The 24,481-nt window shown below is 34.4% G+C and overlaps 1 long non-coding RNA gene across 1 annotated transcript in view; it reads right to left on the reverse strand.

Moving 5' to 3' along the window:
- LOC103093234 (uncharacterized) overlaps nucleotides 1-24,481 on the reverse strand; it is a 436,070-nt gene that overhangs the window by 336,983 nt on the left and 74,606 nt on the right. Inside the window, exon 2 of the long non-coding RNA XR_008914051.1 lies at nucleotides 19,124-19,217. This is a non-coding gene — a long non-coding RNA (uncharacterized LOC103093234). The remainder of the gene's footprint in view (nucleotides 1-19,123; nucleotides 19,218-24,481) is intronic.

Here is a 24,481-nt window from a genome sequence, read left to right on the forward strand (position 1 = left end):
AATACAGATTCTATTTTTTTAATTCAAACCCTAGCTATTAAAAATATTAACTTAAATGCCAAGGAAAGAAGCCTAGGACCAAGCATGCTATCATAAAATAGAACTACTTCTGTAGTACAAAAAAGCAGTTATGTAATAAAAAGCACATGATATTCATAAGCATCATCTCCATGAATGTGGATGGCATTGTTATGAAAGACAAGATCACCCTTTCTGAAAAAAATTCAAAAGTAATTCATGGGAAGAGGAAATTCAGTAATAAAAGAAAAGTTCAAAAGTCAGAAGAGGTAACAAGTATATTACAAAAAATAAAGTGCATTTTATATACAAGTAAGACAAAATAGCAGCTATTGACTTTTTGACCCTTAAGCTCTTGACTGGTAAAGCCTTTTTAATTCAACTTAGTGGTGGACTTAGCTCTGGCACTGAAGTAACCATTTTCCTGCCATGAAATAAACACAATAAATATTCTTTCAGATGCCAATCCTTCTTCAAAAACCCAAAGGTAACGGAATGTTTAAGGGAAAATGGAATACGGTATATTTTTAGCATTCTAAGTCTATCAGATGTTGAATAGTGTCTTTTTGGTCAGATTTTCTGTTTGAAAATTACACATTCACTGTATATATAAAAGAGACAAGAATGGAACTTAATGGAGGAAAATGGGCTACAAAGTACAGAATACAAAACAAACGTGGTGTTCTACTTTATTAACAGATTCATAGTGTCAAATAAAAGGACATATCTGAAGAATTGCATCTGGCTCTGGGCACCATATTTCATAAGGTAAATTAACCAATTAGAACAAATCCTGAGCAGAATGGTTAGGATAATTAAAATGATGTCATAGAAAGATTGCTTAATCAGTCAGTAAACATCAAGCCACTATAGTCTAGGAATAGCAGTGAAAAGATTAGAGATGGTTAGCTTGACGAGGAGAAGACGGGAGAAGAGGATGATTGTTGCCTTATTTTAAGGGTTATCATATGAAAGAAGTAATGTTCTTATTTTTTCCTTAACCCCAAAGGTTAGAACTCAGATCGATAGAGAGGAGTTATAGAAAGGCCAATTTTAGCTAATTATCAGAAAGAACACTTCCTGACAATGAACATTTTCAAAACTAGAACAGGCTTCCTTGGAAATTAATGAGATTTCTGTCCCTGAAGGCTATCCCATGAAAGCTGCATGAATACTTGTCAGGAATTTGTAAAAGGGATTCAGACCTCAGGTACAGTTTGAAGTAGCTGATTCATAGCCTTCTGTCAAATCATCAGTGTCCTAAAGTTATTGTAATTCTCCTAAATATACTAGATCAAACGGAAGAATGCATTAGGACAAAGCAGTGGTCAAAGAATATGGGTTTCCATAGATGTATTAGCTAAAGAGAGTGTATTAAGAAAATACATTAATCAATTTTGTGAAATAAACTTGACTAATTCTAATATCAAAAATAATAAACAAGGTAAGATCTCACATTCTCTTCGCATTTCAGTGAATCTTTTGTGTGGGTTATAAAGAATATATTTTCTGAAAGTCTGTTTTCTTCTTCAAGGACATTCTTGATACCTATATAAATCATTCCCATAGATATTCTATGAAGATGAGACAGTTGGTATACGAGTTAGTAGTTATTGATATCCTCTGAAGCACCTTTATAAAAAACACTCCACACCTTTTGCCTTAGAATTAAAACCAAATATCAGTTCCAAGGTAGAAGAATAGTAAGAACTGGGTAACTAGGATTAAGTGACTTGTCAGGAGTCACACAGCTTCAAATGTCTTGACATTTTTTTAAATTTTTTTAAATTTAAAATTAAATTTTGTTTTTTATTTTTATATTTTGTATTATTTATATTATTTTATTAATAATTAATCAATGATTTATATTAATTATAAATATATAATTTATATGATTATTAAAATTAAATTAAAATTAAAAATTAAATTAAAAAATTAAAAAAACATTTTTAAAAATTGTTTATTTATTTGTTTTTAAGTATTTCCCCATGGTTACATGATTCATGTTCTTTCCCTCCCCTTTTCCCTCCATGCTCCCAGAGCCAACAAGCAATTCCACTGGGTTATACATGTATTATCACTCAATACCTGTTTCCATAATATTCATTTTTGTAATAATCTTTTAAAAACCAAAAACTCACATCCTATGCCCATATAAACAAGTGATAAATCAAATGTTTTCCTTCTGCATTTCTATTCCCACAGTTCTTTCTCTCAGTGTGGATAGGATTCTTTCTCATAAGTTCCACAAGAGTGTCCTGGATCACTGCTTATTATTGCTATTATTGTTATTTGTAGCAAAATTGATTACATATGATTGTCCCACAATGTTTCAGTCTCTGTGTACAATGTTCTCCTGGTTCTGTTCATTGCATTCTACGTCAGTTTGTGGAGGTCTTTCCAGCTCGCATGGAAACCAAGCAGTTCGTCATTTCTTATTATATAATAGTATTCTATTACCATCCCATACCAACATTTATTTCACCAATTAAAGGACATCCCATCATTTTCCAATTTTTTTGCCACCCCAAGTGTGTGGCTATGAATGATTTTGTAAAAACATTTTTTATTATTATCTGTTTGGGTTACAAACACAGCAGTGTTATAGCTGGATCAAAGGGTATGCATTCCTTTAAAGCCTTTTGGGCATAATTTCAAATTGCCTTCCAGAATGGTTGGATCAATTCACCACTCCACCAACAATGCATTAGTATCCCAATTTTGCCACACACCCCTCCAACATTTCTTATTTTCCTTTATTGTTATATTGGCTAATCTGCTAGGTGTGAGGTGGTACCTCAGAGTTGTTTGGATTTGCATTTCTCTAATCAGGAGGGATTTAGAGCCCTTTTTCATGTGACTATTGATAGTTTTGATTTCTTCATCTGAAAACTGCCCATTCATACCCCTTGACCATTTCTCAATTGGGAAATGGCTTCATTTCTTGTACATTTGACTTAGTTCCTTACATATTTGGGAAACTAGACCTTTGTCAGAGAATTTTGTTATTAAAATTTTTTCCCAGTTTATTGTTTCCCTCCTAATTTTGGTTGAATTGGCTTTGTTTGTATAAAACTTTTAAATTTAACATAATAAAAATTCTTCATTTTTATCTTGTAATATTCCCTATCTCTTGCTTGGTCTTAAATTCTTTCCTTTCCCATAGATCTGACAGATATACTGTTCTGTGTTCACCTAATTTATTTATGTTTTCACTCTTTATATTTAAGTCATTTACCCATTTTGAATTTGTCTTGGCATAGGGTGTGAAATGTTCATCTAAACCTAATTTTTCCCATACTCTTTTCCAATTTTCCCAGCAGTTTTTGTCAAATGGTGAGTTCTTGTCCCAAAATCTGGGATCTTTGGGTTTATTGAACACTAGCTTGCTGAGGTTATTTACCCTTAGTCTATTCCAATGATCCATCCTTCTATCTCTTAGACAGTACCATATTGTTTTCATGATCAGCGCATTATAGAACAGTTTAAGATCTGGTACTATTAGGCCCTAATCCTTCACATTTGTTTTACATTAATTCCCTTGACATTCTTGATCTTTTATTCTTCTATATGAACTTTGTTATAATTTTTCTAATTATATAAAAAGTTTTTTGGTAGTTTGATAGTATGGCACTGAATGAATAAATTAATTTGGGTAGGATTATCATTTCTATTGTATAAACTCATCCTACCAATGAACAAGTAATGTTTTTACTATTGTTTAGATCTTATTTTGTTTTTCTGAAAAGTGTTTTGTATTTGTATTCATATAATTTCTGACTTTTTCTTGGCAGATAAATTCCCAAATATTTTATATTCTCTAGAGTGATTTTAAATGGAGTTTTCTCTTTCTAAATCTTGTTGCTGATTTTTGTTGGAAATATATAGAAGTGCTGATGATTAAGTGGGTTTATTTTGTACTTGCAACTTTGCTAAAGTTGTTGATCATTTCTACTAGCTTTTTAGTTGATTTTCTAGGATTGCTACTTCTAGCATTTCTAATACAATATTAAGTAATAGAAGTGATAATAGGCATTCTTGCTTCACTCCTGATCTTATTGAGATGGCTTTTAACTTATCTCCATTATAGATGACACTTGCTAATGGTTTTAAATAAATATTGTTTATTATTTTGAGGAAAAGCCCTTTTATTAATTTCCTTTCTAGGGTTTTCATTAGGAATGGGTGTTGTATTTTATTTTTTCAAAGGCTTTTTCTGTATCTATTTAGATAATCTATCATGATTTCTGTTGGTTTGATTATAGGTATGGTCAATATGTGGATGATTTTCCTAATTTTAAACTAGACTTGCATTCCTGATATAAATCCCATTTGATCATAGCAAATAATCTTTGTGATAACCTGCTGTAGTCTCTTTGCTGTTATTTTATTTAAGACTTTTGCATATGTGTTCATTGAAGAGATTGGTCTGTAGTTTTCTTTTTTTCCGTTTTTGGCCTTCCTGGCTGAAAATCAGTAGCATATTTGCATCATAAAAATAATTTGGTATGATTACTTCTGTGCTTATTTTGTCAAATAGTTTGTTTAGCATTGGGATTAGTTGTTCTTTAAATGTTTGATAGAATTCACTTGTGAATGTATCTGGACCTGGGGATTTTTTTCTTAGAGAGTTCTTTTATGGCTTATTCAATTTCTTTTTCTGAAATGAGATTATTTAAATATTCTGTTTCCTCTTTTATTAAACTGGGCATTTTATATTTTATAAATATTAGCCCATTTCATCTAGATTGTCATATTTATTGCCATATAATTGGGCAAAACAACTTTTTTTTTAAAACCCTTACCTTCTGTCTTAGAGTCAATACTGTGTATTGGCTCCAAGGCAAAAGAGTGGTAAGGGCTAGGCAATGGGGTCAAGTGACTTGCCCAGGGTCACACAACTGGGAAGTGTCTAAGGCCAGATTTGAACCTAGAACCTCCTGTCTCTAGGCCTAGCTCTCAATCCACTGAGCTACCCAACTGCCCCCGGGCAAAATAGCTTTTAATAATTGCCTTAATTTCCTCTTCACTGGAGGTAGGATCATCCTTTTCATTTTTATACTGTTAATTCGATTCTCTTTTTTCTATTAGATTTACCAGTACTTTATTTTATTTGTTTTTTCAAAGTACCAGCTCCTAGTCTTATTCATTAGTTCAGTAGTTATTTTACTTTCAATTTTATTAATTTCTCCTTTAATTTTAGGATTTCCCATTTAGTTTTTATCTGGGGATTTTAAATTTGTTCCCTTTCCAATTTTTTAAGTTACTAGCCCAATTCATTGATGTCCTCCCTCTCTATTTTGCTGATATAGGCACACAGAGATATAAATTTTCCCTTGAGGACTACTTTGACTGTATCCCATAGATTTTGATGTGTTGTATCCTCGTTGTCATTCTCTTCAAAGAAATTCTGTTCCAGCCTTTTAACTTGAATCTGTGTCTGTCACCCTGCCTAAAATCTACTCTGCCATCCACTTCAATTTTATGGGTGAGTTCATCCCATTCACATTCAGTGTTATGATTACTAATTGTGAATTACCCTCCATCATATTATTCCCTTTAAATCCTCCTCTATTCCCTCTGTCCCTATTTCCTCTTTTGTTTTTTATCACCCCACCCACTTCCTCCTCCTCCAGTTACCTTCCCTTTCCCTTGTCTTATTCTTCTTTTACTTCTCTGTAGGGTAAGATAGAATTCTATACCCCAATGAATATATTTGTCTTTTCCCTCTCTGGCCAGTTATGGTAAAAGCAAAGTTTAAGCATTACTGGTCACCACCCTCATCCTTCCCTCCCTGTAATAATTTTTCATGTCTCTTTATGTTATATAATTAAGCCCATTTTTATCTCTCTTCCCTTTTCTCTCAGAGCCATCCTCTTTTTCACCCTTTGACATTTTTTTTACATATCATCATCATCAACTTACTTCTTCACCCTCTTTTTAAGTATATTCCTTCTATATGCTCTACTACTAAAAGTAATGTTTGAGAATTACAGATATCCTCTTTCCATGTAGAAATACAAACATTTTAACCATAATTGGTCTCATAAATTTTTCTTTCTTATTTACCTTTTTTAGGCTTCTCTTGGTCTCATGTTTAGATTTAAATTTTTTTGTTTAGGTCTGGCTTATTCCTCAAGATTCCTTGGAAAACTTCTATCTTACTTAATATCCATTTTTTCTGCAGAAAGAATATACTTACTTTTGCTGGCTAGGTGACTCTGGGTAGTAAATATAGATCTTATGCCTCCCTGAATATCATATTCCATGCCTTCCAGTCCTTTAATATAGAAGCTGTTAAGTCCTTGTGTGATCCTGATTGCAGCTCCATAGTATTTGAATTTCTTATTTCTGGCTGCTTGCAGTATGTTCTCCTTGATTTGGGGGGGGGGGGTCTTGAATTTAGCTATTATATTCCTGGAGGGATTTCTATTGGGAAATGAGCTGTGAATTCTTTCAATTTCTATTTTATTTTCTTATTTGAGAATATCTGGGCAGTTTTCTTTGATAATTTTTTGTATTATGATATCCAAGAATTTTCTTTATCATAACTTTCAGGTAGTCCAATAATTCTGAAATTGTCTTCCCTGTATCTATTTTCTTGATTAGTTGTTTTTTCAATAAAATACTTCATGTTTTCTTCTGTTTTTTTTTTCATTATTTTGATATGAATCTTCCTGACTTCAGGCCTGGTCAACTTGTATCACCTCACTGCCTATTAGACTTATACCACAAAGAGTTCAGGGATAGACTAAATGTACCAGATCAGTTGATGGATACAGCCATTCCTTAATTGAAAAATGGTCAAAAGATAAGAACATGAGTTCATCAAGGGATGAAATTCAAACTATTTATGGCCATATAAAAATAGTCCAAATCACTAAAAATTTAGAGGAATGCAAATTAAAGCAACTTGGGTTTTCTTCATGTTCATCAGATAGGCAAAGTTAATTTTAAAATATGAAAATGACAGTTACCGAAGGGTCATAATGATGCACAGCTCTGGGACTGTGAATTGGTCCAGGAAATCTGGAAAGGAAGTTAGAACAATACCCCAAAAGTCACTAAATTGTTCATATCTTTAGACCAGCAGTTCTCAAACCTCTCAATTTGAAGCAATGAGAATACATAATGCATATCAGATATTTACATTCCGAATCATAACTGTAGCAAAATTACAGTTTTGAAGTAGCCACCAAAATAATTTTTTGGTTTGGAGTCACTGCAACATGAGGAACTGTATTGAGGGGTCACGGCATTAGAAAGGTTGAGAACCACTGCTTTAGACCTAGTACTAATACCTCTAGTTCTATATTCCAGAAAGATCAAAGATAGAGAGAAAGGACAAATATGTATAGTAATATTGATAATAGTTCCTTCTCTAAGATTTAAATGGAGGGTTTTTACTAAATATAAGAATTATAAAGTAATATTGTGGATGCCAATTTTAAAATATTATAGCTTAAGTCAAAATTACTTTTAACAGCTTTTATTTACAAAGAGGTGGAACGAGTAAAAGTTGTAAAATGCAGATAAAGAAACAGATTCCTAACAAGCTTACCAGCCCTTCTCTGGTGAAGTCTGGTAGGGGCTTCCCCAAATCCCTATCTCCACATGGATTTCCCAGTAATCCTCAGCCAGAAGTCCTGGTGTCTTCAGTCAGAGTTCTACCAATGTAGCCTCCTCCAAAGCCAGAGCAGGAATTTCAGGCAATCTCTTGAAAGGCCAGAAAAGAAATGGATCCCTAGATCATGCTGGTCTCTTCTTTTATGCTCCTTTTCCCACATCACTTCCTGTCACTCCTCTTCACAGAAACCAATTACAGTCTTTCAATTTGCCTAGCACTGCCCAAGGGTGGGTTGAGGGAAGGGGCAGTGGTCTTTGGAGGTGTGGAGCTTACTTTTAGTAAGTGACTTGTGAACTCTCATACTTAATGGTAAGTAGGAGAGCTTTAAGTTCTTGATTTGATTAGCTCAAAATAGATAGTAGGGAGTTAATCCTATCTTCACACATTTTTAGTAGAAAAGAACTGGGAAATAAAGGAGTACACTTCTATTAGAGAATGACTAAATAATCATGATATTTGAATATAATGAAATTATTATCGAGCCACAAGAAATGATGAATGGATCATTTAGAGAAACCTGGGGAGACCTGTATGATCTGAGGCAGAGTAAAGTGAACTGGGCCAGGAGACAATTTAAACAAAAACAACAACATTATGAAGAAAAACGGCTTTGAAGGACTTTAAATTATCCAAGAATACAATGACCAACCACACAGGACAGATGAGAATCCTGAAAAAATTTTAAACACAGCCAATGTGGCATTTGTTTTGATTGACTATGAATATATGTTATGAGGGTTCATATTTTGCCCCCAGTTGGTGGAAGAGGCGAGAGAGAGAAAAAATATTTGTTAATTGGAGGATTATGGGAGTGGGGGTGGAGAGTAACTCGAAATTTAAAGCAATTGTTTTTGTGTAGTAACAAAGAACTAGAAAGAAAATGAGTGTTTATTGATTGAGGAATGTTTGAACAAATGTATTATAAAAGTACAAAGTAAAGGAATATTATTGTGCCATAAGAAATGATAACTATGAAGAATTCACAAGACTTAAATGAGATGATGTAGATCAAAATCAGCAGAAAAAGAACAGTTTGCACAGTGACTATAATAAAATAATGCAAGGATAAACAGCACTGGAAAACTTCAGAACTCTGATCAACTCAATGGTCAATTGTCACCTCAGAGGTCACATCATAAAACATGCTTCTTGCCTCTCATCAGACAGATGAGAGATTCCAGATGTAAAATGGGTCATGCTTATCATTTCATTTTATTGTACGTTGGATCAAGGAAGGATTCTTGGGAGTAGGAAGGTGTCTTTGGGTAGTGGCTGCCTATTAAAAAGATCAATAAAGCATTTTTTAAAAATCATTCTTTAAAAAGTTAGCTACCAATTTTCACATATTACCTTCATCGAAGAAGTAATTATGCTTTTGTCTCTAGAAACATATGCAAAAAAACTGCAAAAGATTTCTGCCTGAAACCAAGAAAAATCCATCACATGTCAATTCTGAGAAAATCATCTCAGGGAACACAAAGTTATGGAATATAGTTCATTATTGGTAACAAGTAATAAAGTTAATAAAGGACATAGTCAAGTAAATCCAATTACTTAATTCTTCGGTTATTACCTGCATGCTACATTGGGCATTGGTGTCAAGAGCTTGTAATGCCTCTGTTACTACTGCTGTGTGTGTTGGGCAATGGTTTGAGGATGCAGGTTTCATGTCTCTTCTGTAATGATAGATGATTAGCACTGTGAAAGTAATTGAACTCTTCATTCTAGAGAATCCCTTGTATTTTCTCTTGTGTCAGCAAGAAGCCAAGGCAAACTGTTTCATTTAACTAAGTTATACTGTAATGGAGAAAAATCCTCCCATTCCCATGCAATTAGCTTCCTAATAATTTGGGGGGTTCTTAAGATTAAATGAAAGAATTAATGTAATAGACCAAGTAAATGGGCATCAGAGAAATAAAGTGGTGTAAATGATAGAGAAGGGATTGGGAATTAAAGGAAGCTAACAATTTCTCTCACATAGAATAAGAGACAGGTGTTAGACTGTTAAAAGAATGATTGTTGTAATTGGAGCAGCTGAGTATGGCAAATGCACAGATGTTCCTAAGCAATATTTCTGTATTAACAGAGAATACTTGTTTCTCCATTTGCTTTCTGTAAACTTTATTACATTACATCTAACTCATAAAGCAAATTGGTGGGTTGGGATAATGTTGTAATTAATGCATAAAAAATATGATAAAAATATGACAATACAAATAACTTACCAAGACAGTAATGCCTAAGCTTGAAAATCTCTATGGGTAAACCAGGAGCTATAATATTGTCAGCAGTTAGCCTGCATTTAGAAATTACTTCTTAGCTTTTTCCAAAAAAGAGATATGTATTAGAAGTGGATGGAAGGATAGCCCTAAAGCATACTGGGAGTAAAGTCAGGAAAGATCTAGGTGTGAAACTTGCTCTAGTGCTTATTAGTTTTGTGATCTTGAGTTTTATGACCATTTAATTTCTTAAGTTTCTACGGGTATAATAACAACTGTTAACTCTTACCTAACATGGTAGTTGTGAGGTTGAAATAAGATGATGTATATACATTTTTTAAGTCTTTAAAGTACTTTATAAATGTCATTAAGTTTTAGAAAACATTAAATCATGATCATCTTTATCTGCAGTAGGAATAAAAAATTATTAAGCAGAATGGCCTTACAGAAACAGATAGAAATATTTTACCTGACTTTTCCTATCCAGGAAACTCATTAATTGACTCAAAGCAAACTCTCCCAAATTAACTATTTTTAAAAGATATGTTTCTTGCTGAAAGACCTTAGATTTTCATATAATTCTCAATGCCTTTTATCATTATATGTCATTTCAACCTTCACCAAATTCCAGAACTCTCCAATAAGAGAGAATTTAAAAAAAAAAACAAGCAAAATATTGAAATGGTCATCATATATGATAATGGATATAATGTTCTGTTCAAGTAGTCACCTGCTTCTCTGCTACAAGAAAGGAGATAATTTCATTATCTGTTCTCTGGAACCTAATTGGATTTTCACTTACTCGAGATCCACTTATTTTAATGATACTTTCATTGACATTGTTACAGTTATGGTGCATATTGTTCTCATGGTTGTTCTTGCTGATCTTTGCATCAGTTCTTCCATCATGTTCCATATCTTCCCATGTTTCTCTGAATTCCTCTCATTTGTTTTAGAAACAAATCATAAGCTCCACATAGAAGAATGACATATGAATGTTAGGGGACTCAAATTTTCCACAACCTCCAAAAATTCTCTCTGCCAAGGACAGAGCAGTGAATATTTCTTTATGAAAAGAGTATATACAAGCAAAAATTAAAAAAAAAACCCACTTACTGGGATAATTCGCATCCATTATAACTCTTAGAGAAGTCTTAACACTCAGGACTGATCCTAAGCAAAATTGGGATGAAGGCAAAACTTGTCTTTGGTATGGCAGTGCTTTTTCATCTGTTTATGCAACTCCATCCCTTCACCCTTCGTATATTTTATATTTCTATCCCCAAAACAGAGTCTAGTGTCTGATACCCGATAGACCTTAATAGGAACTTATTCTTGAACCGAATTAGTGAATAGTAAGCAGAAAATATGGTTGGAAGATACAGACTCTGTCAGGGTCCTATGCCCAGGGACACTCAGGATCAGAGGGCACAGGTGTTCTGGGACAACAGTGAAGACCACAAAAGACAATGTGCAAGACTTCCACCAGAACACACACAACCCAGAGTAATACAAAATGCAGACCTTCAGGGAAAACCACCCAAGTAGGCCAGCTCCCCAGAGCTGTATGCTCTGCCACAAAGAGCTCATCTGGCTTTCCTGCTTTACATTTTCTTCCAAACTCTCACAATTTAACCTCTTGTTTCACTGACCAACCAAGAAGCCTATTTTTATCTACAGAATACAAGCAGCCTGTGAAAGAGAAAGTGGCTAATGCCCCCTTAGGGCTATTGACAACAGCTGTGGCCTTCCTTTCCAGTCCCCTAAGATAAATTGTCTTTCCTTCCTGAATTGTGGTAACAGCTCAGAGAGAAATAATACAAGATAAGGGCAGAAAGAATCTGAATTTTTTTCATTATAAAGTATTGGTGACTGATAAAATCTTAGTTTCACTTCTTCTAAAAAATGGTTTTTAAAATATACATCAAATTTTAAAGCATTATCTTAAATCTGTGATAGCTAAGCTTTTTTTTCCATTGGAAAATATGTAATGAAAATTAATAGAAGATAATGCAATTTATAAATATTCAACTTTCTGTCCTTTCAAAAACGCTGAATTTATTACATTAGCACAACCTAATAAATCATTTTGAAGAAGATTTTCAAGAAGATTGGGCATGGGTTCTTCTCTACATATAAAAAAGTAGCTCAGCTAAAAAATGAAATATTAATGGTGGAATTTCAGATGCCTTTAGAGAGTCAGGGAGGTAATCTGGTTATTTAATAACCCACTGTTATTAACTAACTACAAGACTGGCTCTTTTGATACTGCAATAAGTACTAAGATATGGAAGGACCAAACCTAGAATTTATTGAACTAAAAATCCTACTCCATATTTCTCCTGGATCCATTGTAGAGCCATTAGAGAGTAATACAACTTAATTCACATCAATGCAGAGATGAGATAATTTGTGCAACTTACTCTTGACAAATTCACTAGCTATCTGTTTCAAGGTGTCTCAGTGAAGATGAATCAGCCTTCAATAATAGTCTTCTCTAGAACAAAAGTTAAGACACTAGATGGCACTAGATCAAAGAAATGTCAGGAAAAAAAGGGGGAAAAAAGTGATTCCTGAGCCACAATTTGGGGCAGTTTTGTCAATAAAGTCATTTGTTGGAATAGACTTTTAAATGACCCTTCAAAGATAGAGAGGAAGCCTGAGCAAAATGTTTCCTTCCTATCAGAGTCCCAGACTGAAGAGGTCTAAAAATAAAATACACGAAGTAATTCTTGCCAGGGGAATACTTGATAAAAAATCCCCAAAATAGTTTTGATACAAAAAAATAATTTTTTAATGGGACCTATGATATTTCATTGATATTGGGAACTCTTAATACATGGATTCCTTTGAACACATCAGACATACATCTGCTGTGCAATAAAGTCTTGGAAATTTTCCTGTGAAATTAAGAGGCAATTTATATTACAAGTAAGGCTTCAACCTAGCTAGCTAGTCTGCATTTTATTCAGGCGGCGTATATTTCCAGGATTTCTAATATTCTTACTCAATAGTGTCAAGTCCTACTAACAGGTCTCATGGCCTAAAAAAATAGTCCTGAGTTCTTAAAGGCTGTGCCAGCAAGGATCAGACAGGTTCTCCTAAGCTGGAAAAAGCCAAGCTTGGAGACAGACTGAATTTATCAGCCAAAGACCTGTCTAGCTAAGTATAGAGAGGCTTATGTCCAGTAAGATTGACCCATAGGAATTTTTTTCAGCCAAAGAATTCATAAAAACAAACTTTTAAAGTCCTTAACCTCTCTGGTGCCAGGGAACTTAGGGACCCCTACTCAAATAATGTTTTTAAGTGCATAAAATGAAATACATGAGATTATAAAGAAATCATTTATATTGAAATATACTCAACTAACACAGTTCTAAGGAATCAAGTTCAGGGACCTCAGGACTTTAAACCTCTGTTTAAAGAATAAAGAGAGATGGTAGTCTAGTGAGGGGCTACATAGTTAATTTTGTGTACCCTTGAAATATTAAAGCAATTAACATCAATGGAAGTTAGTTTTGTATGGCCTAAAAGGATTTATTTTCAACTCTAAACAATAGAGCTAGGGGGTAGGAATGTTGGCAATCAACCAAAAAGGCTCTGTAAGCTGTAAAATGAATAGTGAGTGGATGTGTTCTCTCCTTCCCCTGGTAGGAGATGGATTCTCTAGGAGTTTTAGAGGAGTCCTGCTCCCACCAGTGAATTATAATTCCAATGCTCTGCTTTGTTTTCTAGGCCCCAGAATTCTTTAACATTAAGCACCACAGGTGTATAGCAGCTACAGTGCTGGATACATTACAATCAATATGTCTTTGCAATGATTCCGAAAGGTGAAACGGGTACCAAAAAAAAGGCAGAACAGAAAAAACAATTCTCATTTGTTTCTGTTGCATCTGGCTCACAGTAAAGCCTGGGCAGTGCACAAATCCCTCCAAAACACATCTTAATAGAATTCATAATTCTGATTTTCCCCCAATTTTGGAAATGCTATAGGAGAGGCCACACAGCTAACTCAACTCTATTATTCATTTGACATTTGAGTAGAATCTAATAGTTTAGCATTTATTGTGTAAACTCAATGAACCTTTAAACTTATAGAATCTGTAAACTCATAGAACCTACAATTCCTTGAATTCTATAATAACCAAAAGGAATAAAAAAATCAGAGGGTATGGCATATACTGTTTTTTATCTCTGAAAATCATTTTTTCCAAAATACCTAGCTCAGGTTTGTTAAGATTTATATATATATATATATATATATATATATATATATGGTACAAATTTTCCTAAAAGTTGTGTTTGCCTTATCAAAATGAAGTCAAGTTGGAATGCATTTTCCAAGTTATGTTAAAGGGAGAGAAGAGGGAGACAAAAGTAATGGTTTTACCAAAAATCAGAATCAAAACAACAGGGTTTGGAGCTTTGTTCACTCCTATAATTATTTGGATATCATCTCAATTCTCCACTTTGAAAAGATAGACCTGCCTAGTTTAATTATTTTATTACTGCCTTTTCCGATTTTCTAAAAATCTCTTAGAAGTGCTGTGCATGTCTATAAGCCAATGGACCTGCTGTATGAACTTAAAAACAAAGAACAACAGTAGTTTTAGATTAGGCATCTAAATACAGTAAAAGTAGATAATTAAAACCTTCTTGAATTTCTCCATATTAGAGAGGGATTTACAGGACTGTTATCCATGAAGAAGAAATTGAAAGAAAAAAAAGAGTATTTATTTGCCAATCAATTGAAATTTGGGGCTTTAGCATACAACCCAATCATAAACACTTCATAGCTTTCTCAATGATTTTTTTTATAAGTCTACCAATGAGGTTTTTGGTGGCTTGATTTCCCTGACAAGGAAATAAAAACAAATGGGCTGATAGATGCTCACAGAATGTATAGATACAGGCAGGTGAAAGTCAAGAAATCTGTTCCTTTGGCTAATTTCTCTTTTCTACTGATAGTACTGGTTTCCTCTATTCCTGTGGCTCAAAATCCCAGAACCGTCTTTGACTGCTTCCTCATTGTCCCCTGTTTCCAATCTATGAACTCTATCATCAAAATCCTTCTCATTCATAATATCGTCTACCTACTTTAGGATATAATTATCTATCCCTATGAATATCATAAGAGTCTCCTAATGAATGTTGCTGGTTTCAGTTTCTCCCATCTCCAATTCTTCCTAAACACAGCCACCTAAATCCTCTTCCCAATTGATTGACCTGAATAGAGCTGTCCCTTGCTCAAAAAAACTGTAGCTCACTCTTGCCTCTAGGATAAAATACCAAACCCTTATGCTTTCCCATACATATTTCATACACTTTATTTCCCAACCAACCTGGACTAATGGCAGTTTTTCTTTCATCCTTCCCTCCACATCTCTGTGAATTCACAGAGTCTGTCCCTCATACCTGGAACCCATTCCTTTCTCACTTTTGCCTGTCAACATCACTAACTTCATTTACAAACCTTCTCAGATTCTATTTTCTCCATGAAACATCTTCCATCTATAAGTAGTGTTTCCCTCCTTAATTAGTCTAAATAACAGTGGATTTCTCCTTTGCTCCTCATATTATTTAGTGTATAATATTTACTTTTCCTTATTATTTAACCTTTTACTATTTTGCAAGCTTCTTAAGCATAAAGTCTGTCTTTTTGTCTTGGCATTTTGTCAGAGTGTCTTGCACATAGTAGGTAGGCACTTAGTCAAAAATGTAACTGAATAGATCAGATTTATAGTATATGCTACTAATAAAGACAGAGAGCTGAAGTCATGGAAAAATCATTGTTTTGGAAATGAGAAAATGTGGAATTTAGAATTACCATTAACAATCTAAATTATTTTGGTCAAATCAGTACATTTCCTGAGTTTAGTTTCCTCATCTCTAAACTGAAGGAATTATATCAGATGATCATTAAGTTCCCTTTTGTGTCTAGATTTCTTTGAATATATGACAATAACTTCACATGAGGAATTTATTAGTTTTACTTTTTAAAAACAGAGTTCAGTCAAAAAATACTTGGTTTGATATAATTCATGTTTGTATATTTTTAAAGATATGCAAAGGCAATAAGAATATTGAATTTTCTTCAGTATTCACCCACCACATTCTTTAGACTATATGTACATACATATATATATATATATATATAGAGAGAGAGAGAGAGAGAGAGAGAGAGAGAGAGAGAGACAGAGAGAGAAAGAACAACTGTTCAGATCTCTCTTTTCATTACTTTGTCTTAACTGTAAGACTCAAAAGCTTTTCAACACACAGAGAGAGTCTTTGTTCCAAGGGAGTCGGGAAAGACAGGGTTTGAATTTTCTTTCTTGTAACAACTGTTACACTCTCACTATACATGACAAAGTAAAGAAAAATTGTTAGCATATTTTTAAATCATTTCACTATGTCTACATGATGCCAAAGCAAAGCAGCTGTTGGATATCACATAAACATACACACACGCACAGTTCAATCAACTTAACTCAACTTTTTTTTTTCTCACTCAGAACTTAGAAAAACAATTTTCTGTGTGGGAAGACAGACTGGGTCTACATAGACCACAACATATAAGTTATAGAAAGTCATTATATAAGGAAAATTCAAGGAAGAGAAAATTCAGAGAGTAAAGTATCTAATATTAAGGTTTAATATGCAATGACCATCTAAAAGGGAGGAAAGTATTATTCTTCATTTCACTTGATGTTTTGAAGATGAAGTTTTTGGAATGATATATATGAAAGCTATGGGGAGAGCACTAGACGTGGAGTCAAGACATGGAATCAAATCCAGATTCTGTCATTTACTAGTTAGATTACAGTAAACAAGTTAAAGGAACAAAGATTTAGAGAATGGAGATACCTGCTTGATCATCTATTCTAACCCCCTTAGGTTATAGAGGAGGAAAATAAGGTTCAAGGAATAACATAAGTGCACAAAGCTGGCAAATTTAGGATTTGAAGCCAGTCTTTTGATTGCAAAAGGAGCACTTGGTTTAAAATGGATTGATAATAATACTTACATTAAGTTACTTCACATGCATGTTGTAAAGAAGTACTTTGTGTTGAATAAAATCATATTAACAAACTACTGTGTTCTCTGTTTTTAGGCTCAATTGCAAAAAAAAAATATTTAACAATCTATATTCAAGCCATTTCTAGCTTGTAATGAAACATGTCCAAACTAGCGTATCTCTCCCCTTGGCCCCACCCCATGCCCTCTGACATGACTGACTGCCTCCTAGAAGATTCCATAAAACATCTATAGGATTCTTGAAAAAGAAAAAAACACACTAAATAAAAATTCAGTTTGAGTTAACATTGCAGAATTGTTGAGTAAATTACCAAGTTGCCTAGATCACTTCCCTTTCTCCAAGAGTAAACAAAAGGACCTCCCTTCCAGTTATCAATATCTAAATCCATTCTCTATGAAGAAGGATGAGTACAATCAATTCAGGTGAAAAGGCTATAATCAGAACAGAAAACAAGAGTAAAATTTGATTATCATCCTCAATCCATGTCAATGAGAAAAGTCTTTTTTTTTTGTCCTAGACAATACTCTCCTTTCCAAATGGCTTTTCCAAGAATTTTGGAAAGAGCTTTTTAGATCAGAGAAATAGAATCTTTAAAAAAATATTTCTAAAAGGGAAGTTTTTCATATTCTTCCATACTTGTGAATTTTTAAATGCTATACTTAGAGGCTGATATTATTGTATCTCTTGGTTAGTAGTGTTTCAAAGAGTATAGCATTGAACAAAGGTTCCACCTATAGAATACTAAAAATGAAATTATTGTTTGCAGATTGTCCAAAAAACCTTATGATTGAATCTCTCAAACCTGAGTGCCTGACCCCCACCACCTATTCACATTTTCCAATCCCTATTCCCTTCCTTCTTTATTGAGGAATAAAGTGCTATCTGTCCCCACCCTCAATCTCTCTATATACCTTAATCCTCTCATCTCTCCCTGGTATTAAGACATCTATATCTCATTCCACTAGGTACTTTGAAAACAATCTTCCAATACCCCAATGAAATCAGATCTATATATTTCCCCCGATTGTCCCATCCCTACTGGCTCTGCTTTTTCTAGGGGGAAGGGGGAGTCTGACACAATGCCAGAGGTCAGTTTTGTCCAGAAGAATTCTCATGAGACCCATAGGAAGCAGCAAGAACAGTGGAGGTAGGAAGTAGGTAAAGCAAATTTATTTATGCAGAACATACTGACCACCTGACTCAAAACAAAGCAGGCAGGGGAAGGAAGGTCACTTTGGATGTATTGTCTTCCCAGAATAAGGGGCACAGGAGTTTTAACCACAGAAGAGGACTTTATAGGGTCCAAGCAGTCCACCAAAAGTCAAAAGGGCTAGGCACTGCCAGAGCCTGAGACCAATCAGCCCCATGGATGCAGGGGTGAAGGGTACCATTTGGGGATGATAAGGGGACTTGGAAACTCAAGTGCTGATGTGCTAATTAGACAGCCTAAAGATAAGAATTCCAATAGTGAAGAGTCCAGTGCTTTAAGACCACCTGAAAGGGCCTGCCTAGGGCCCAAGTAAATAGGTGAAACATAACTATAATCATTATTAGAGATGAGGAAAGACAAAGTTAAGGATAATCTATAAAATTCAAGTACTGAGCAAGTAGGAAAAAAAAGAAAATAAGCCTTGACTTCAAGTCATAGAAGGACATTTTAATTGCATTCCTTTCATTTAAATATATACATATCTACACATAAACACCTTTGAGCATATTTTTTCATTCAGAATAAAGGTATAAATGACCTAATGTTTCTGCCTCAAATGTAATCAATTCTGTTAACATTAATAGATCAAAAAGGAGAATTGTAAACACCTCAAAAAGAAAAGCCCCACCAACACACACACACACACACACACACACACACACACACACAGGCACTTGTAAAACGGAAAGCTTATGAAAACCCAAGGGATGGTCTGTGTGACATTCAAAAGAAATTAAATACAAAAGGAAATTGCTACTTAATGTGCTGTGGCTAAGAACTGAGCATACTAAGAAGATTCTTTTGCAATTTGCAGTTTCTTGAAATTTATAGGTATACAATTTTGCACATCAAAAACCTCTACCAATTATGACAGTAATGGTCTTACACTCTTCTTTTAATAGCAGTCGTTAGCAGGAAAACTCATAAACTAGATAAGTCTCAGGAATTATAAATTAGACGTATAAGTTCACATTAGGTAATGACTGTCAGACTTTAGGAAAAGAAAATCTTACCTTTATAAGGATTCATGGAAAAAGGCACCACACCTATTCCACTCATGCTAAGAGTCCATAATCCTAGTCCTAAACGGAGAGGCTCATCTTCTTCCTGAAACAAGTACTGCATGTTAATGAGATGTAGGCTTGTGTGCAGAGTTTGGGGAAAATCTAACAGCACTATCTGAGACACCTAGAAGAAAGGCAAAGTTGGGAAATGAATCAGGAACTAGATTGAGAAAAAGACTAGTCTAAAAAGTAAGAAATTGAGATCAGGCTTTTTGCACCTGGCAAATTCAATATGCCACTCCTGTAGGTTAGCACCAGCAGATAAAGATTTGGGGTAATTCAATCAACCACTTTGGCTTAACAAAGCAATTAATTTAGTGATAGGACCAGTTATCTGAGTTAATCAATGAATTTGACTCTTTTTTTTTCTTTTCACCAGATGAATTATACCTATCCTTGCAGTGTCCCACAAATTCTATAGACTAAAATCTATGTTACAGGGCAAGTACTTAACAAAACTGTATATGAGACACCTCTTTTGGAGTAATCTCCCTACTTTGGAAGAATGTTCCCCATTTACTACTTCAGGTGCTCCCTGTCCTCCTAAGTTCTCCTGAATCCTTATCCATTAGCAAAACATGTCTTCAAGAAAGCATCTTTCCTGATTTATTTCACAGTACTTTCTGTCATGACCTTTGGTCAACTACTCTGGGGAACCAGGAGGGTAAGGAGGGGTATAAGGAGGAAAGAGGGTTAATTTTTAAAGGGTTGGACTTAATTATTTAAGAGTGTGGTTGCCAGGAATTTAATTAATTCCAAAGAGATTTTATTTACAATTTATTTACAAAATGTAGAAAGAGTGAAGCAAGAAATCAGAGAGAGGTTAAGGTAAGATATCTAGCCTGAGCACTAAGTAATTACTCCCGCCCCCTCCAGGCAGGGATAATTAGTTTCAGCCAGCCTCAGCAAAGCCAAGGACTTTTTTTTAAAACCCTTACCTTCAGTCTTGGAGTCAATACTGTGCATTGGCTCCAAGGCAGAAGAGTGGTAAGGGCTAGGCAATGGGGGTCAAGTGACTTGCCCAGGTCACACAACTGGGAAGTGTCTGAGGTCAGATTTGGACCTAGGACCTTCCATCCTAGGTTGAGAGAGAAGACTCTCTCAAAAGTAGGTCTTTACTGAGGCCAGTCTATTCAGAGAAAACCCAGCAGTTAAGAGTCAGTCTTTCACTCACCACGTGTCAGTCCAGTCAGCAGATTCTTTATCAGCCTCACCAGGAAAACAGGGTCTCAGGTCCAGTCAGGAGATCCTTCTTCCCCCCTTCACCAACCTCAACTCTAAAGCATGAAGAATTCCTCCATTCTCCACTTCCAAAAATTGAAGAACTCCTTTCACAGGAGGTTCCACTCCAAGTCTATCCCAGTTCTAAGTCAAACTCCACTTTTAAAGACATTTTCTCTTGCATCGCTTCCCCTAATTCCATGTCTACTAATCACAGCTGATGCTCTACTCTAGGACTGCCCAGAAGTCAGTTAGTTGATTCTGATTCGTTACCCACTACCACACATGTGGATCACAGATGTCCCACTTCATGATTAAGTGGGATAGTTGCACTTTGGTGATTAGATCTAACTGGACAGATCTTCGTACTTAACTTTTAAGTACCTTATTTGCATTTTTTGTGATTGAATCTAAAAATAGGCAGGGTTCCAAACTTAACTTTTAAGTAGGGTGTTTACACTCATAGGGATTAAAATCTAAAAATAGAGGTTAGTTATAATTTAAATCTTCACAATCAGGGAAGAGCTAGGTACCTTCATTGTTACAATCAGGGGAGAGCCAAATCCAATCTTCACAGGTGTCATAATAGAGCACAATAATCAGAAACGAGAACACCTACTTTCAAATCAAAACACTGCTGATTATTATCTTGTAGATCTTAGACAACCTCTCTGTGCCTCAATTTTCTGATGATTAAAATGAAGGGATCTCTCTATATCTCTAAAAAGACTTCAAAGGTGTCTTTCAACACTAAAGGTATGATCCTTTGACTAAGCTAAAAGAACAGCTTTCTCATATTCTATTTGGCCACTTAAAAACCCAATCAGTGTAAATATACTAACAAAATTCATGCTCAGCCTATTTTCCAAGTGGTTTTGCAATGTTGTAGTAAGGTTAAACCCCATCAAATATAATGACTTCCATTAACAAGAAAGGAAATATGTTTTAAAATTATCTTGAAATTTTGCTTTCAACCATTTTGTCAATATCTCCTTTTAAATACTAATTATACTCACTTTTATATGGATTTTAAAGGTCCTATCAACCTTAACTGTCTCTGTTAAATAAGATGCTAAAAGTCTGCATTATCATTGCATTACAGTTTTGTATGCCAAAAACATTTTCATTTTTCTTCTAGTTCTAAGAATCTTAAATTCTTCTTAAATTATGTAAGTTTTAAAGGAGTCTTTCTGAGAAGATGAAACGACATTTTCTTCATCGGAAAAATCTGCATGACTCCATTTTCACTTTTCTTTTAATTCGGTAAAAGACATCTCTCAAAGGAATGGATCCTAATTTCCTAGAAGTTATGCTTTAAAGGAGTGATCTAAAAAACTCATATATAGCACACTCTGGATATGATTATTATAGCAAAAATGGCTACATGGATAGCAATGAGCATGAAATCAAAAAATAAGAGTTATGCTTTAAGAGTTTCCAACATATTTCCTGTCAGTCCTATGTGAAAATTGTATTACTTATCCTTCAGCATTATGATATGTACTTGTAGGGAATTTTCTAGGACTGGTTAATAGAATTAGATGAATCAATTAAATGCTAACCCAGGCTTTTTCTTCCAAGACCAAGACCTCATCTCCCTCCTCATCTTCATCTGCCTCTTCTTTCTTCTCCTCTTTTTCTTGCCCATCTTAAATTTGACATCTCTTCCCTTTTTACTAACCATCAGGTTTTCCTGTAGTTCTATGTACAATAATAGCCTTTTCATATTTTTCCTTCAGTTTAGCAGCCTTTTTTTCATACAGGTTGCTTTTCATCTGCAATAGTGTTATTCCACAACTCCCATTTTTTTTGGCCACATCTCCAATAGAAAGACTAGGATGTTCTCTTTCAATTTTTGGTTAATACAACAGAAGAAGAAAAATGCAAAGATGGCTCCTTTGTTGCACTGGAATCTTTGAAATTTTTTGTTTCCTTTTCTCTTTTAGGTGATATGCACATTTTCATTTCTCTTTTATAACCAACCTCATCATCTTTTCCACATTTTCTCCCCAATTTTCCAATTTTTCTTTCTTTCTAAAGTCTTCCATTTTCTGAATACTTTTAGAAAATTCTGAGAAGCTTGCAAAAGCATCTAGGTACTTTTTGTGTATCTCCTCAAAAGTTCACACAAGGAAGACAAATAAAGATATTTTATCTCTCCTCTTCTTAGAACCACCTTTGTCCATTTTTAATTGTGGTGGTGGTGTTCAGTCATGTCTGGCTCTCTGTAACCCCATTTGTCATCTTCTGGTGGCAAACCAGAATGATTTTCCATTTCCTTCTCTACCTCTTTTTACCTATAAGGAAACTAAGGCAGAGAGGGTAAAGTGTCTTAACCAGGGTTACAAGTGTCTGAGACCAAATTTGAATTCAGGAAGTTGTCTTCCTTTTCCAGGCCCTGTGCCCTATCCATTATGCCCACTTAGCTGCCTGTTTTTGAATTATAAGCCCTCAACTCTACATTGAATTACTTATTGCCTCTCTATCCTTTACTCTACCAGGTGCTATCTCTATGGAACTCTAAATACTTCAATGGCTGTGGGTCATTGGATTTAGAGGTAGAATAGACTTTATCCCTACTCAGGAGGCAAGTAAATGTCTTGGTAGATAGAGCACTAGACCTAGAGTCAGAAGGGGTAGGCAATATATAAATATTTGATATTATTATTTGTTTCTTTACCACATTTTACAGAGAAGAAAACAGATGAGGCCACCAGTCTAGTATAAGGTAGCCTAGGAGCTCCTGGTGCCAAATGCAGAGCTCTCCCCACTATGCTGTGAAATCAGAAGAGATGCCAATTTGTGTTCAATACACTAAAAAACTCCTTAATAATTAGAGCTCATGAGGATAGCTGGGAAGCTCAGTGGATTGAGAGTCAGGCCCAGATATAGGAGGTCCAGGGTTCAAACCTAGTCTCAGACACTTCCTAGCTATGTGATCCTGGACAAGTCACTTAACCATCATTGCCTAGCTCTTACACGAGTCTTCTACCTTAGAACCAATGCACAGTATTAATTCTAAGATGCAAGATAAGGATTATTAAAAAAGAAAAAAAAATTAGAGCTGACTATCAATGGATCGGATTGTCTATGGAGCTATTGAGGTGAATAGGGGAGCAGAGGCCAAATAGGTATTTGTTCAGATAGTTCTGGAGAGAACTGAGGATTTAGACCTTGTTCATCTACTCCAGTCTCCTCTGAGGAAAACTAAAGGGAGAGGAGGTGAGTTCACTTGTCCAAGGTCACGTAGTACATAGGAGAACTGGAACAAACTCAAGTCCAGGTCTTCCTACTATAGTTTCTTTCTCTTCAAATTGTTTACCATATCCAAGAGTAGGGAGGTAAGGGAGAGAGGGAGGTGATTTGGATCTTATAATTTTGAAAAATGAGTTGACAATTGTTATTATATCGAGGGGAAAATATATTAGAATAAAGGGGAGGAAAGAAGTTATTGTTCTATTCTGTAATAAAAAAGAACTAGATTCTCTCTATGTTTGCTTCTAGTTGTATGCTCCTGAAAACTTCCTCATCGTTGTTGCTTTCATTGTTGTGTTCAATGTTTATATTTTCATTGTTGGTTTATCATTGTTTTCATAGTTGTTCTCATTGTCATCACTGTTTTCATTGTTTGCTGTTGTTTTCATTGTTTTCAGTCATTGTCATTTCTATTATTTTCAGTGTTATTTTCATCCTTGTTCTCATTGTTGTTTTCATCATAGTTTTCATTGTCATTAATATTATTATTTTCATTTTATTGTTTTCATTGTTCTTTTTCTACTCATAGATGTTTTTGTTATTGTTTTCATTATTGTACTTTTCATTGTTGTTGTTTCTGTTGTTTTTCATCATTGTCTTTTAGTAGTTCTCATTATTTTCATTGCTATTATTGTTTTCATTGCCAATGTTGTTTTCAATGTTATTTACATTGTTCTTGTTCTTGTTATTTTTGTGGTTCCTATATTTTTGTTGTTGTTTTCATCATTGTTTCCTTTGTCATTAATATTGTTGTTTTTCAATGTTGTTATTACAACATATTTCATAATTTTCATAATTGTTATCATTGTTTTTCTCCTTATAATTTTCATT

Source organism: Monodelphis domestica, chromosome 8 (genome assembly GCF_027887165.1).
Source record: "Monodelphis domestica isolate mMonDom1 chromosome 8, mMonDom1.pri, whole genome shotgun sequence".
Lineage (NCBI taxonomy): Eukaryota > Metazoa > Chordata > Mammalia > Didelphimorphia > Didelphidae > Monodelphis > Monodelphis domestica.